Genomic DNA, 17209 nt, shown 5'->3' with positions numbered 1-17209 from the left:
AGAGCAAGCGTCATGCTAAACATATGGTTGAAGGAAGACAATATGGGGAGAAATTATGAGAAAGAAGCTGGCAAACAAGAAGTTGGGAATAACAGCAGAGGGATGAGTAGTTTCGATACACGACATAACTTGGAGTTTATTAACCATACTTTAGGGTTTAATTTGGAGGGTAAGGGGAGGCAAGACATAAGAAAATGGGTAGTATTGTTAAATGAGGGGGATAAAGAAGATATGGATAAGGAAAGTGAGGAGCTACTATTAGAGAATAGAGAAGAGAAGAATAGACATAGGTCAAACAGTCAAGTACAAGGTAGATTTACGCATGCATGTGAGGTTAAACCAGGAGAACAGAAAGGAACAATTTGCAAAAAAATAGATATCGGTGACTGCCAATTTGCAAGACAACTAAACGTAATGAAAATCTTAAGTTGGAACGTCCATGGATTGGTCCTCAGGTTGTCTTCTTTATGGAGACAAAATTAGACAGTTCTCGGATGGAAAGAGTTAGATGATGATGTGAGTTTTATTATGGTATAGATGTGTCGGCAATAGGAACAAGGGGCGAGTTAAGCCTTTGATGGAAAAGTGAGGTATTGATAAGATTAAGGAGTTTTTCTAATAAGCATATTGATTTTGACATTGAAAATGGCGAAGTAAGATCAACTTGATGAATGATTGGATTCTATGGGGCCAGAGTCTCGAGGAAGAAGTGAGGCATGGGACATACTGAGGAGACTAGGGAGGGAGCCAGTTACGCCATGGTTTGTTTGTGGCGATTTTAATGAGATTATTTACTTTTTTGAAAAGAAATAGTGTTTGCCAATGGATGAAGGTTGGATGAAAGAATTTAGGATAGCTCTGAATAATTGTCGATTAAAGGATGTGGGATATGTTGGTAGGTGGTTTATATGGGAATGAGTGTGTAACACCCCGAACCCAAAACCGACACCGGAGTCGGACACGAGGTGTTAACTGACTTTAACCCCTTATAAAATTTATTTTCCAGACACTGCCCAATCTGTGTACCAGTCGTTTTAAAAATCATATCTTGAGTTTCGTAACTCGAAAATCAGTTTCGTGATTTTTCCCAGAAACTAGACTCATGTTCCCATCTATGTATTTTTTTCTAGAATTTTTGGTCGGGCCAATTAGTACAGTTTATTAGTCAAAGTCTCCCATGTTGCAGGGGTCGACTACACTGACCTTTGCCCATTACGACTTGGATATCTCCCTGCACGGGGCTTCAATACTGATGCCGTTTGTTTCTATGAAAACTAGACTCAGAGAGGAATCTGTACATATATGGTACGACCCCAAATTATCTCTGGTTAATTTATAATGAATTTCCAAAGTCGGAGCAGGAAATCCAGAAACCGTTCTGGCCCTGTCCCACAAAAATCTGATTATCTCTTAATATACTGCCCATATGATCTTTTCGTTACTTCCTCATGAAAACAGACTCATCGAGCTTCGATTACATAATTTATTCATCAATTAATTCCACTCCTACTATTTTTAGTGATTTTTCAATCTCATGACACTGCTGCTGCCAGCATCTGTTACGAAAGTAACTAGGTCCATTTCATGCCTACCCTTGATCCAACTCAATCGAACATTCGTGCCATTTTCGCATGGCTTAAAGTTTACATGCCAAAGTTCAAACACAACGTAATAGCTTATACATGCCAAAATGTTCTTCTAAGCCAACTAAGAAGAAAGTACCAAAACTTGCTATCCGGTGTGATGACTTCGATGACGGCCTGACCCCGCAAAAATAGATGAGTCCAAGCAACCTATAATGGGTGACAAGGAAACACCGAGTGAGTTTATAACTCAGTAAGTCATAAGCAATGCACTACCATCCATCAATAACATTATCACAAGAGGAAACAAAATGGAACGAGACAATTTACTCCATCCATACCGAACCATACCATAGTTCCTCCAACCTATCGATTCAGTTTCATATCAATTCATGCATTCACATTCCATATACTCATCAATAGGACATTGAGGCATTTTCATAAATCAACTTATTTTCGTTACAATCAAACGACTAAACGGCCTTTCACCCATCCTACGATAAATTTTATGTACGTGACTTCAAGTATATTTGTCACATAGGTTCAAACTTACCGAGCTCAACACCAAGTATAAGCATAGCACCTATTAGCCATGTACTCAAGACACTTACCCGATCCGCTGTCCGCGATCGACTCAATAGTGTCGCACACATAGTGTCCATAATGATTCACGAATGTATATTGAGTCCGCACACTCAGTGCTATATAATCAACTCGCACACTTAGTGCTACGTAATCAAATCGCACACTTAGTGCTACATAGTCAAACTCGCACACTTAGTGCCGCATGGTCAATTCGCACACTTAGTGCATCATATTCATTTCGCACACTTAGTGCAACATAGTCAAATCGCACACTTAGTGCTGTACAATTTAATCCCGCGCACTTAGCGCCAATCTCATGGTCATAAATGGTTATACCCGCACGTTTAGTGCCCAGATCAACAACTCAGTACATCTTACCTCTTTTCTTTTCATTCAACAATTTCATCATCACATACGTACATGCATATATATATATATGTATATTTATTCATTCCATTCAGCATCAATACATAAACATTATGACCATTTGAAATAATACCAACTACATGCTTAATGACTTACCTTGTGTTGGGTAAGACGGTTCCAATTCGGCTACTCAGTGATCTTTTCTTTGCCTTTGCTTGATTCTCCTCCTTTAGCTCCTTGAGCTTAATCAATAATTCACTAGTTTAACCATCTTGTTAAACATTCATGATTCAATTTCACATGCTTATGTATGTTTGTATATTCGGCAACCATCCTCACTAATTACTCATGTTGATGGCCGAATGGATGTATGTGTGTACAATGTCAACTATAACATCATGTAATTCCACACATGACTACATTTCTTAAGTTCCACATCTTAATGCCCATTATACATAATCAAATTTAACATCATATATATATTTACTCATGTGGCCGAATATACATACTCCCATATAATATCAAGTACTCACTTTAAGTATATTACCGAATATACTTAATCATACACACACGTAACCAAAATAATTTCTAAAATCTTTATATCATTTATAATACATCTAATTATCCTTTTTCACATTATCAACTCAAATCACATACATTATTTACTATAACATCTTTACATTCGGCATTGGTGTCAACCATAGTAGCCGATTCTTCCTACTTTGTACCCATGCATCTATTAATCCTTAGTTGGTTCAAACACTTCACACACTACGATTCATCAAATTTTTAACAAGAAATAAAATCTCTAATCCTCAAACTACCATGGTCGAACCTTCATGGAGTTGCTAAGACTCCTCATTTCTACTTCTCACACACTCTCACATCCAAACCCTTTTATTAAACACCCAAAGTCAACCATCTCCTTACCTCATCACCAAAGACATCAAAATACCAACCAAGAACGTAACATTCATGGCCGAATGTCATCTCCATCATTTAACAAAGTTTGAACCATGGCTAGGTAGATTTTGAACTTACAACTTGAAATATACATGAATCTCAAAGAATAACATTAAACATACCTCAATCTAGTTACATGCATGGCCAAACTTCCTCCTAATCCTCTTCCTTAGGATTTTCGGTCAAAAGAGGTTGAAAAAGGATGAACAAAACCTTTCTTTTCCTTCCTTTAGCTCACGGCAATGGGGTGTATGCATGAGACCATTATTTTTTTTTCTTTTTTTTTCATCATCCTTCCTTTCATTATTTAATTATCATGCTTATTATTTTATTTTCCTTACCATACATCACTAACACAACATGTTGGTGACATGTTTCCACCCATAGCATGGCCAGCCACTATATATTAGGGAGGGGAAATTTGACATGCAAGTCCCCTTTTTCTTCCACATGCACTAATAGGTCCTCATGCATTGACCTATCACATTTTAAAATTTTCTCATATAAGTCCTATTGACTAAATTCACATGCAATCGACTAAATCGAAGCTTGAAATTTTTACACATTCATGATTACATATTCTAGACAATAAACATCACATTCAAACCTTTCGGTGACTAGGTTTAGCGGTCCCGAAACCACTTCCCGACTAGGGTCAATTTTGGGCTGTCACAACTCTCCCTCACTTAAGAAATTTTCGTCCTCGAAAATCTTACCGGTAAATAGGTTTGGATATCGTTCTTTCATCGCGCTCTCGGGTTCCCAGGTTGCTTCCTCGATCCCGTGTTTGAGCCACAACACCTTAACCAACGGAACCCTTTCATTTCGCAACTTTTTCACTTCACGAGCTAGGATACGAATCGGTTCTTCTTCATAGCTCAAGTCAGATTGAATTTCAACTTCTGAGGGATTAATCACATGTGACGGATCGGATCTATAACGTCGAAGCATTGAAACATGGAAGACATCGTGCATCCTTTCAAGTTCAGGGGGCAAAATCAATCTATATGCAACCGGCCCCACTCGTTCGGAAATTTCGTACGGCCCAATGAATCTCGGGCTCAACTTGCCTTTACGGCCAAATCTGAGTACCTTCTTCCAAGGTGACACTTTAAGAAACACTTTATCTCCCACCTGATATTCAATGTCCTTTCGTTTTAAATCCGCATACGATTTTTGACGATCTGTGGCTACCTTCAGACTTTCGCGGATTACCTTTACTTTTTGTTCGGCATCTTTAATCAAATCAACTCCGAAAATTTTACTTTCACCAAGCTCGGTCCAAAACAATGGCGTACGGCATTTACGACCGTACAAAGCCTCATAAGGTGCCATCTTAATACTTGATTGAAAACTATTGTTGTAAGCGAATTCAATCAAAGGTAAATACCGTTCCCATGACTACTGAACTCGAGGATGCAACATCTCAACATATCCTCAAGTATCTGAATTATCCGCTCGGATTGACCATCGGTTTGGGGGTGAAAAGCGGTGCTAAATTGCAGCTTGGTACCCAAAGCTTCTTGCAATTTCTTCCAAAATCGTGAGGTGAATCTTGGATCTCTATCCGACACGATAGAAATAGGTACTCCATGTAATCTCACAATCTGAGAGACATACAATTCGGCTAGTTTATCCAATGAAAGATCCGTACGCACGGGGATAAAGTGAGCCGACTTAGTCAGCTTATCAACAACAACCCAAATCGCATCCTTCTTACTTGCGGACAATGGCAGTCCGGACACAAAGTCCATTGTGACTCGGTCCCATTTCCACTCGGGTATCATGATCGGCTGAAGTAACCCTGAAGGCACTTGATGTTCCGCTTTCACTTGTTGACATATTAAACATCTCGAAACAAAGTCGGAGATGTCTCGTTTCATACCATGCCACCAAAATCGACGTTTCAAGTCGTTGTACATTTTCGTGCTCCCCGGGTGAATTGACATTCGGCTACAATGGGCTTCGTTCAGAATCATCGGAATGAGTTCCGAATTCCTTGGAACACACAAACAACTTCTAAACCTCAAACAACCATCATCATCAATCTGAAACTCCGATTCCTTGTTCGGAACACACTCAGCTCGTTTTGCAACCAATTCATCATCGACTTTCTGAGCTTCACGAATTTGATGAGTCAATAATGGTTTGGCTTTTAATTCAGCTACTAACACATTGTCAGGTAGAACAGACAAGTGTACATTCATCGCTCGCAAAGCAAACAGTGATTTCCGGCTTCAGGCGTCCGCAACCACATTAGCCTTTCCCGGGTGGTAATCAATGACAAGCTCGTAATCTTTCAACAACTCAAGCCAACGTCTTTGTCGCAGATTCAAGTCTCGTTGAGTCATCAAATATTTGAGACTTTTGTAATCCGAAAACACATGGCACTTCTCACCAAACAAATAATGTCGCCATATTTTCAATGCAAACACAATGGCGGCTAGTTCGAGATCATGGGTCGGATAATTTCTCTCGTGTGGCTTCAATTGTCTCGACGCATAGGCCACAACTCGACCTTCTTGCATCAATACGCAACCCAACCCAAGTAGGGATGCGTCACTATAAATGACAAACTCTTTACCCGATTCGGGTTGCACCAAAATTGGAGCTTCAGTCAAATGAGTTTTCAGTTGATCGAAGCTTTTCTGACATTTCTCCGTCCATTCGAACTTAACATCCTTTTGAAGTAGCTTCGTCATTGGTGTGGCTATCATCGAGAAACCTTTGACAAATCGTCGGTAATAACTGGCGAGCCCTAGAAAGCTCCGGACTTCGGTAACATTTCTCGGAGGCTTCCAGTTAAGTATGGCTGAAATTTTGCTCGGGTCAACTCGAATACCCGATGCGGATACCACATGACCCAAGAAGCTAACCTCTCTTAACCAGAACTCACACTTACTGAACTTAGCATATAACTGCTTATCCCGCAAAATTTGCAACACTAGCCTCAGATGCTCAGCATGTTCGGTCTCATCTCTTGAATAGACCAAGATGTCATCAATAAACACAACTACGAACCGATCCAAATACGGCCTGAAGATCCGATTCATCAAATCCATAAACACCGCAGGGGCATTAGTGAGCCCAAACGGCATCACTAAGAACTCGTAGTGACCGTACCTCGTTCTGAAAGCAGTTTTGGGTACGTCCGAATCTCGAATCCGCAACTGATAATAACCCGATCTCAAATCTATCTTTGAAAACACCGATGCTCCCTTTAATTGGTCGAACAGATCATCAATACGCGGTAACGGATACTTATTCTTTATCGTCACTTTATTCAGTTGACGATAGTCAATGCACAACCTCATGGTTCCGTCCTTCTTTTTCACGAACAATACTGGTGCACCCCAAGGTGAGAAACTCGGTCGAGCGAAACCTCTATCCGTCAATTCTTGCAACTGAGCTTTCAACTCTTTTAACTCGGTTAGTGCCATACGATACGGAGCGATCGAAATTGGCGTAGTTCCAGGTACAAGCTCAATACCAAACTCTACCTCCCGAACAGGTGGCAAACCCAGTAACTCTTCAGGAAAAACATCCGGGTATTCACCAACCACCGGCACCGATTCGGGTTTCTTTTCTAACTCCTTGTCATCAAGTACATACGCGAGGTATGCTTCGCATCCTTTCCTTACATATTTCTGGGCCAACATTGCTGATATTACAGCTGGCAACCCCCTTAAGTCCGCAGACTCAACTCGGATTATTTCGTTATTTGCGCACCTCAAATCGATAGTCTTGCTTTTGCAATTCACAACCGCATCATGCGCGGTTAACCAATCCAAACCAAGAATAACATCAAACTCGTCGAACGGCAAAAGCATCAAATCGGCCGGAAAACAGGATTCTCAGATTATTAGAGGGCATCTCTTACACACTTTATCAACAAGTACGCATTGACCCAAAGGGTTTGATACTCGAATTACGAGCTCAGTAGACTCAACAGGTAGAGTCTTACTGGTTGCTAAGCTTTCGCATACATATGAATGAGTAGAACCAGGGTCAATCAATGCAATCACATTAGTATCAAAGAGAGTGAAGGTACCAGTGATGACGTCGGGGAAGGATGCCTCCTCTCGTGCGCGAATGGCATATGCTCTAGCAGGAGTACGGTTCTCGGCTCGATCGGCCTATCAGAGGCCCCCCTCTGACTACCACCCCTGCCTCCTAAAATTCTCGGTGGTCTACCTCTAGATGTCACTCCACTAGGTCTTGCACCTTGAATCTTATTCTTCTCATCCAGCTCCGTGCAATCTCTAATGAAGTGGTCCTTCGAACCGCATCCGTAACAGGCCCTGCTAGTAGACTTGCCCCAACATTCACCTAGGTGTCGTCTTCCACATTGGGGACATTCAGGTTTCTCGTGACGATTATTGCCCACACTAGCTACCGAAGTAGCTCGGGAGCCCATCGATGGTCTTGCCCTGATGGAAATTCCCGCAGTCGCCCTCGACTTATTAATGTCCTCCCTGAACTTCTTTACAGCTGAGAACGGAGCTTTACCCGTCGATCTTTTACGATAATCTCTAGCTTCAAATTCAGCCTTCCTCTTCTCCTTTCCAAGTTCTTCCGCCTTGCAGGCTCGTTCGACTAGTGTTACGAATTCTTTTATTTCCAAAATACCCATTAGTAGCTTTAAATCTTCATTCAATCCTTCCTCGAATCTTTTGCACATAGCAACCTCATCAGCTACACACTCCCGGGCATACCTACTGATTCTTACGAATTCATGTTCGTATTCAGATACAGTCATACGGCCTTGCTTGAGTTCCAAGAACTCCTTACGCTTCTGATCAATGAACCGTTGGCTAATAAATTTCTTTCGGAATTCCGTTTGAAAGAAGTCCCAAGTTACTCGCTCGTTCGGGACTATGGAAATCAAGGTCCTCCACCAATAGTAGGCTGAGTCTCGTAACAAAGATACAACACATTTTAGACATTCGTCGGGTGTGCATGACAATTCATCGAACACCCGAATGGTGTTATCAAGCCAGAACTCGGCCCTTTCGGCATCATCAGTTACTATGGCCTTGAACTCCTCGGCCCCACGCTTCCTAATCAAGTCTACAGGTGGCTTACTCAGCCTCACAGGATCAGCGACTGATGGCATTACAGGCTCTTGGGGTGGATTATTCAAATTTGGGAATTGTTGGACAGCCGGGTTGGTTCGGGCATATTGCGCGACCCACTCATTCATCATGGTAAAGAAGGCTTGTTTAGCCCCCTCACCTTGATTATTCGCAGATGACTGAGGTTCAACAGGCGGCGTCCCTTGTACAGGAGCAGCCGCTACGCTCTCAACGTCATCCGCTAGGGTTCTTTCTTCACCGGGGTCCATTTACTAATCAAAACAAAAACATTTCAACCGTCAGAAGTCATCACACATTTAAACATTAACAGTCGGCATGTATAGCTAGACTCATACGCGCTATGGTAGTCCTAGAACCGACTAAACCATAGCTCTGATACCAATCAAATGTAACACCCCGAACCCGAAACCGACACCGGAGTCGGACACGAGGTGTTAACTGACTTTAACCCCTTATAAAATTTATTTTCCAGACACTGCCCAATCTGTGTACCAGTCGTTTTAAAAATCATATCTTGAGTTTCGTAACTCGAAAATCAGTTTCGTGATTTTCCCAGAAACTAGACTCATGTGCCCATCTATGTATTTTTTTCTAGAATTTTGGTCGGGCCAATTAGTACAGTTTATTAGTCAAAGTCTCCCATGTTGCAGGGGTCGACTACACTGACCTTTGCCCATTACGACTTGGATATCTCCCTGCACGCGGCTTCAATACTGATGTCGTTTGTTTCTATGAAAACTAGACTCAGAGAGGAATCTGTACATATATGGTACGACCCCTAATTATCTCTGGTTAATTTATAATGAATTTCCAAAGTCGGAGCAGGAAATCCAGAAACCGTTCTGGCCCTGTCCCACAAAAATCTGATTATCTCTTAATATACTGCCCATATGATCTTTTCGTTACTTCCTCATGAAAACAGACTCATCGAGCTTCGATTACATAATTTATTCATCAATTAATTCCACTCCTACTATTTTTAGTGATTTTTCAATCTCATGACACTGCTGCTGCCAGCATCTGTTACGAAAGTAACTAGGTCCATTTCATGCCTACCCTTGATCCAACTCAATCGAACATTCGTGCCATTTTCGCATGGCTTAAAGTTTACATGCCAAAGTTCAAACACAACGTAATAGCTTATACATGCCAAAATGTTCTTCTAAGCCAACTAAGAAGAAAGTACCAAAACTTGCTATCCGGTGTGATGACTTCGATGACGGCCTGACCCCGCAAAAATAGATGAGTCCAAGCAACCTATAATGGGTGACAAGGAAACACCGAGTGAGTTTATAACTCAGTAAGTCATAAGCAATGCACTACCATCCATCAATAACATTATCACAAGAGGAAACAAAATGGAACGAGACAATTTACTCCATCCATACCGAACCATACCATAGTTCCTCCAACCTATCGATTCAGTTTCATATCAATTCATGCATTCACATTCCATATACTCATCAATAGGACATTGAGGCATTTTCATAAATCAATTTATTTTCGTTACAATCAAACGACTAAACGGCCTTTCACCCATCCTACGATAAATTTTATGTACGTGACTTCAAGTATATTTGTCACATAGGTTCAAACTTACCGAGCTCAACACCAAGTATAAGCATAGCACCTATTAGCCATGTACTCAAGACACTTACCCGATCCGCTGTCCGCGATCGACTCAATAGTGTCGCACACATAGTGTCTATAATGATTCACGAATGTATATTGAGTCCGCACACTCAGTGCTATATAATCAACTCGCACACTTAGTGCTACGTAATCAAATCGCACACTTAGTGCTACATAGTCAAACTCGCACACTTAGTGCCGCATGGTCAATTCGCACACTTAGTGCATCATATTCATTTCGCACACTTAGTGCAACATAGTCAAATCGCACACTTAGTGCTGTACAATTTAATCCCGCGCACTTAGCGCCAATCTCATGGTCATAAATGGTTATACCCGCACGTTTAGTGCCGAGATCAACAACTCAGTACATCTTACCTCTTTTCTTTTCATTCAACAATTTCATCATCACATACGTACATGCATATATATATATATGTATATTTATTCATTCCATTCAGCATCAATACATAAACATTATGACCATTTGAAATAATACCAACTACATGCTTAATGACTTACCTTGTGTTGGGTAAGACGGTTCCAATTCGGCTACTCAGTGATCTTTTCTTTGCCTTTGCTTGATTCTCCTCCTTTAGCTCCTTGAGCTTAATCAATAATTCACTAGTTTAACCATCTTGTTAAACATTCATGATTCAATTTCACATGCTTATGTATGTTTGTATATTCGGCAACCATCCTCACTAATTACTCATGTTGATGGCCGAATGGATGTATGTGTGTACAATGTCAACTATAACATCATGTAATTCCACATATGACTACATTTCTTAAGTTCCACATCTTAATGCCCATTATACATAATCAAATTTAACATCATATATATATTTACTCATGTGGCCGAATATACATACTCCCATATAATATCAAGTACTCACTTTAAGTATATTACCGAATATACTTAATCATACACACACCTAACCAAAATAATTTCTAAAATCTTTATATCATTTATAATACATCTAATTATCCTTTTTCACATTATCAACTCAAATCACATACATTATTTACTATAACATCTTTACATTCGGCATTGGTGTCAACCATAGTAGCCGATTCTTCCTACTTTGTACCCATGCATCTATTAATCCTTAGTTGGTTCAAACACTTCACACACTACGATTCATCAAATTTTTAACAAGAAATAAAATCTCTAATCCTCAAACTACCATGGCCGAACCTTCATGGAGTTGCTAAGACTCCTCATTTCTACTTCTCACACACTCTCACATCCAAACCCTTTTATTAAACACCCAAAGTCAACCATCTCCTTACCTCATCACCAAAGACATCAAAATACCAACCAAGAACGTAACATTCATGGCCGAATGTCATCTCCATCATTTAACAAAGTTTGAACCATGGCTAGGTAGATTTTGAACTTACAACTTGAAATATACATGAATCTCAAAGAATAACATTAAACATACCTCAATCTAGTTACATGCATGGCCAAACTTCCTCCTAATCCTCTTCCTTAGGATTTTCGGTCAAAAGAGGTTGAAAAAGGATGAACAAAACCTTTCTTTTCCTTCCTTTAGCTCACGGCAATAGGGTGTATGCATGAGACCATTATATATTAAGTAAGTTATTTCTTCGAAATGTATATTCAGTCATTGTTTAGCATAGATGGAACCAATGTGCAAATTGCTACATTTGATCATGAAATGAAATTTGTATATGAAAACTAAATTTGAGTGGTTAGGGCCGAATGTGGTATATGAGATATTAAGGCATGTTATGATTATATATATATATGTGTGTACGTGGTTGTGCATAAAAATGAGTAATTGATTAAATTGTGTTAGTCACACATAGGTATATAAATATATGCCTTAGGTAAGTGCCTTGTGACATAGAGACATTCAGTTATACATATATATATATTATATAGATAAATTCGTGTAAATAATAGGCATGATATCGAGTCATAGTACATTTTATAAAACTTAACATGTATGGAGGTTATATGATTATCAAATGTGATTATTAAATAATTAAAGTTGAGTAGGTAATTAAACAAATTCAATTGTTTAATTTTAAAGCTCAAGAGCAAAGAGGAACTAAATCAGATAAGGGGAAGGAGAAAGCAATCGAGTAGCCTACCCGTAACTGTTCGACAACATCCGAGGTAAGTTTCTAGCATATAGGTTCAGTTATAATGAAGAATGATATGGAATACGGGTAAAGATGGGACTATGAATTGGTGTAATTACCTATAGAAAAATGATAAGGAATAAGTTACTTCTATGAGCCTTAGCCGATTGGTTATTAGAAAAGTGATATTTAAATTATGATATGTATGTGATAATAAGAAGTACTTATATGTGATGATATGTTTTGAACTCAAATGGTAAGTTCTTAAGTGTTTGGACTTGGAAATTTAAGAGCAAATTGTAATAATCTGCTTAGGACAGCAGCAGTAGCATGATTTTTGAAAATCACCATAAATTGTTGGAGTAGAATTAGAGACTGAATAAAACATGTAATCAAAGCTCGATGAGTCTAGTTTCTTATAAAATAAACAGTGCAAGCAAAGGAATTTCCTATAGAGAGATATTTAAAGTTGTGTGTGACAGTGTCAGAATGAATCTGAAATCCCCTGTTCTGTTTTAGAAAATCATTATAAATAGTACAAAAATTGTTATAAGATAAAATTTATATTGTTAGACTCCTTAATGAGTCTAGTTTCAAATGAAATAAACAAGCACATATTTTGAAATCTGTACAATGAGAAATTTGATTCGTAGTGAAGAGTGGTCAGTATAGTCGATCAGTGAAATAGGGAAAACTTTAAGAAAATTCTGGTTTTGATTGGCCAAACCAAAAATCCTGAAAATTTTATGGATAGAAGATATATGAGTCTATTTTCGGGGAAAATTTACGGCACTTCATTTGGAGTTCCGTAGCTCCAGTTACAAATAATTTAATGATTGTTGCTCAAGAAAACAACTTGTAGTGAATCTGTGATTTTGTTGTAAACATTGATGAAACTAATTGAGTTGCTTATAAGCTATTGCTGAATTGATGTATAAGATAAATATATAGGTGGTGGGGCCAAAATGGATAAAATTTAAATTTGTGTAAGTTATCCGAATGGCTATTTTATAAACGTAAGCAATGTATATGAAATATTTGTTGATAGTTTTATAAATTGAAGGTGTAGTGACTTATATGTTGTTTAGCCGAATGGCTGTCATGAGAAGAATGTAAGTCATGTGTGTATTTTCTTATTTAGTTGGAAGTTTATTGAAAGGGATATACATATGTATATATATGTATTAAAGTCGAATGATATTATGACATGAAGTTAAGGTACATGCTATATGCTTATATTCGAATGAGGTTAATGAATTACAATGGTGATAGTTTGTGCGAAATGTGGTAACATGTGATTAAATATACATGGAATTTGGAAAGTATCCAGGTTAAGACTCGCTGACTACATGATGTGGCCTAATGGCTCTGGTGAAATGAGACTAGCTATATTGAGATACGAATAAGTTCGAATGAAGTGATACCTTATTAATGTGTTTCTGTGTTGGAAAAATCGAAGGTATGTGAATTGACGTGTATACAACTTTGTGAATTAACTATGATGACATATCCGGGCTTAAAGTTCCGCAGGCTTGGTACTGGTAACTGGATTCGGATTTTTTTTAAAACCTAGTAGGCTATGGCTAAGTGTCTTGAATTATTTCAAACCGAAGACCATTTGTATATCTTTAAGATAAGGATTTAATTAGTTTCATAAACATTTATTAATTTGAGTTGTATTCGGCAAGATGTGCAAATACAAGGTATGGATTGCATTTGGTCATTTATGTATATGTGATAAGGAATATGTTTAGTCCCTTATATACGTATACGAAACTTTAATACTTGTCATGATTTGATTATTTGAAATATTAATGTGAATATGAACTAAAGAACTAAGCTCCTAAATACATATATACATTTATGTATGTGCACGAAATGAGTGCATATGATTAAGTGGTTAGAGGTATTGAAAGATTGAATTGGTAATCGGTAACTATGGAAACGATAAGTGTACAAAGGTTAAGTATATGGTAAGTGATACTTACTTGCTATGTGAACTCGATTTCATTTGTATTACAAATGTACTTTGGGAATCACTTATGAGATGGTTATAGGTTATATTCAATGAGTATTGACTCTATTAAATTGTTTATGTAATATGAAAACATGAATATGTGTTTCCAAATATGGAAACCGAATGTGATTATAGTGTTATGTGTTAGTTCGACTGATTAAACTAAAAATAGCATTGATGTTTTTTTTTAAATGCGAAGGGGTATATACTCTTAAATTTGGATGAAATAGATGAATTACATGTGCATACATAGGGTTTAATCTATTTTACCGAATGGTGATATATCTTGACATTTCAAAACGTGATTTGTGTAAGGTCTAATCTTATGCGACTTAGTAATAAATCAACAATTACGGATGTTCAGCACATTAAGTTGGCCAGGTATGTATTATGTACTTGTGTAGGCTTATTAAGCCCATCGAGACTTCACTTGGATTTTGTGGAAGTTATAAATGTATTTAATCCAGCAAAGTTAATTGTTTTACTTAAGACTTACTAAGCCTTGAAAGCTTACTCTGTTGTTACGTTTCTCTGTTTTATAAATTATCAAATTTGGCCTTTGCTCGGGGATCGTCAATAACTCGTCACACCATCACTATCCACTGTATGGTACTACTATGTTTTGGATTATTTTATGACATGTATAGAATAGACTAGTAGCGGAATAATACTCTGGTTAATGTATATAAGCCATGCGAAAATGACATCCTTTGAATGTGTACTTATAGATGTTTAATTTTATCCATGGTTGTATTTAGCATTTATCTAAATGAATGATCTTTATTTCAAGAAAAAGTTTAAAATTTTACTGTTCTGACATGAGTTACAAGTCTGGTAATACCCCTTTCCTTTTCCGACAACGGTTACGGGATAGAGGTGTTACATTTATTGGTATCAGAGCTACGGTTTAGTCGAATCTAGGACTAATGTAGTGTGACAGCCCAAAGTTGACCCTAGTTGGGAAGTGGTTTCGGGACCGCTAAACCGAGTCACCGAAATGTTTGAATGTGATACTTATTGTCTAGAATATGTAATTATGAATGTGTGAAAATTTCAAGCTTCAATTTGGTTGATTTCATGTGAATTTAGTCAATAGGACTTATGTGAGAAAATTCTAAAATGTGATAGGTCAATGTGTGAGGACCTATTAGTGCTTGTGGACAAAGGGGGGACTTGCATGTCAAATTCCCCCCTACTAGTAGTGGCCGGCCATGACAAGCATGGTGGACCAAGTTTGATGGCCAAGACATGTCATAGACATGTTTTGTTGGTGCATCATGGGTGGAAAAAAATAAAATAATAGGCATGGAAATTAAATAATGAAAAGGAGTATGATGAATACACAAAAAAAAAAGTGTGTAGTTGATTCTTTTCCCCCCTATTGCCGTGAGCTAAAGAAAAGAGAGGAGAAGATCTTTGTTCATCCTTTTCTCACCTTCATTTAGCCTAAATTAGAAAGAAAAACAAAGAAAAAATTTTCTCATCCTTTGGTTCATCCTTGGCCAAAAATTTTAAGGAGGAAAGAAGAAGAAAGGTGAAGAGATTCGGCCATGCATGTAGCTAGGCTAAGGTATGTTTGATGATGTTCCATGAGATGCATGCATGTTTTAGTTGTTAGCTTGAGTTCTACCTAGCCCATGGTCTAAATCTTGCTATGTGATGGAATTGACACTTGACCATGGATGCATCATTCTTGGTTGGTGTTTGATGTTGTGGTGATGAGGCATGAGGATGAGTTAAGATTCGGCCTAGGTGGAGGTTGTGTTAATGCCATTGCATGCAAAAAAATGAAGCTTGTTAATGATGCATGTGATGATGGCTTGATGATTCTTGAACCTCCTTTTTAGCATTTTTGTGTGAGCACATATGTGCATTGGTTGCTAAATGGAGAAGAATCGGCTAGCAAGATGTGTGCTAAGGCCGAATGTAACTTTGCATGTTAATGAGCAATGCATGTGTTAAATTGATGAAAAGGGGAGGATGCTTTACTAGTGTGTATATGTGTGTATTAAGTGTTGAAATCGACCCCAAAAATAGACATGCATATTCGGCCAAGGGGAAAGAAATTAGCTAATATGTTGTGTTGATGCATGATTTTGCATGTATGAGACTTTAATGTCTAATGTATAAATATGGGCTAAGTGCCTTGTGTTCATCTTTTTGATGCCTAAATGATGAAATCAATTTATTTGTTTAATTAAGCTCAAGAGCAAAGGGGAAATAAATCCGATAAAGGGAAGGAAAAAGTGGTTGAATAGCTAGCGGAATCGTTCGACAACACCCGAGGTAAGTTCTTGAGTAAGAGAGCTTAAATTACGATGTGATTAAATCATGCTCTATGTGTGGTTATTGAGCCGAATGTGCAAGGACGATATGTGCCTTGTGTTTGAGTTTCGCAAATGAAAATGAAATATGAATGTGCCATGAATTATTGTTAGATGTGCATGATTAATTGAATGCTGTCCGGGCTAAGTCCCGAAGGCTTTGTGCTAAGTGAATATATCCGGACTAAGATCCGAAGGCATTTGTGCGAGATACAAATTCCGGGTTAAGCCCCGAAGGCCTTTGTGCGAGATACTAAATCCGGGTTAAGTCCCGAAGGCATTCGTGCGAGTTATTAAATCCGGGTTATGTCCCGAAGGCATTGTGTGAGTTACTAAAACCGGGCTATGTCCCGAAGGCATTTGAACGTGGAGCTATATCCGGTTAAATCCCGAAGGTACGTGATTTGGTAATGAATGAGCTTGCTGTAAAATTCCAGCGAATACTCGAAAAACATCCCAATATGGGGATATGTTACGTATGTGTTGAATTTAATCGAGCCCTTACAAATAAATGTTCGCTCAGTT

The sequence above is a fragment of the Gossypium hirsutum genome, chromosome A02, assembly GCF_007990345.1.
Source record: "Gossypium hirsutum isolate 1008001.06 chromosome A02, Gossypium_hirsutum_v2.1, whole genome shotgun sequence".
Taxonomy (NCBI): domain Eukaryota; kingdom Viridiplantae; phylum Streptophyta; class Magnoliopsida; order Malvales; family Malvaceae; genus Gossypium; species Gossypium hirsutum.
The sequence above is the reverse complement of the archived record's forward strand: the minus strand, read 5'-3'. Positions refer to the sequence as shown.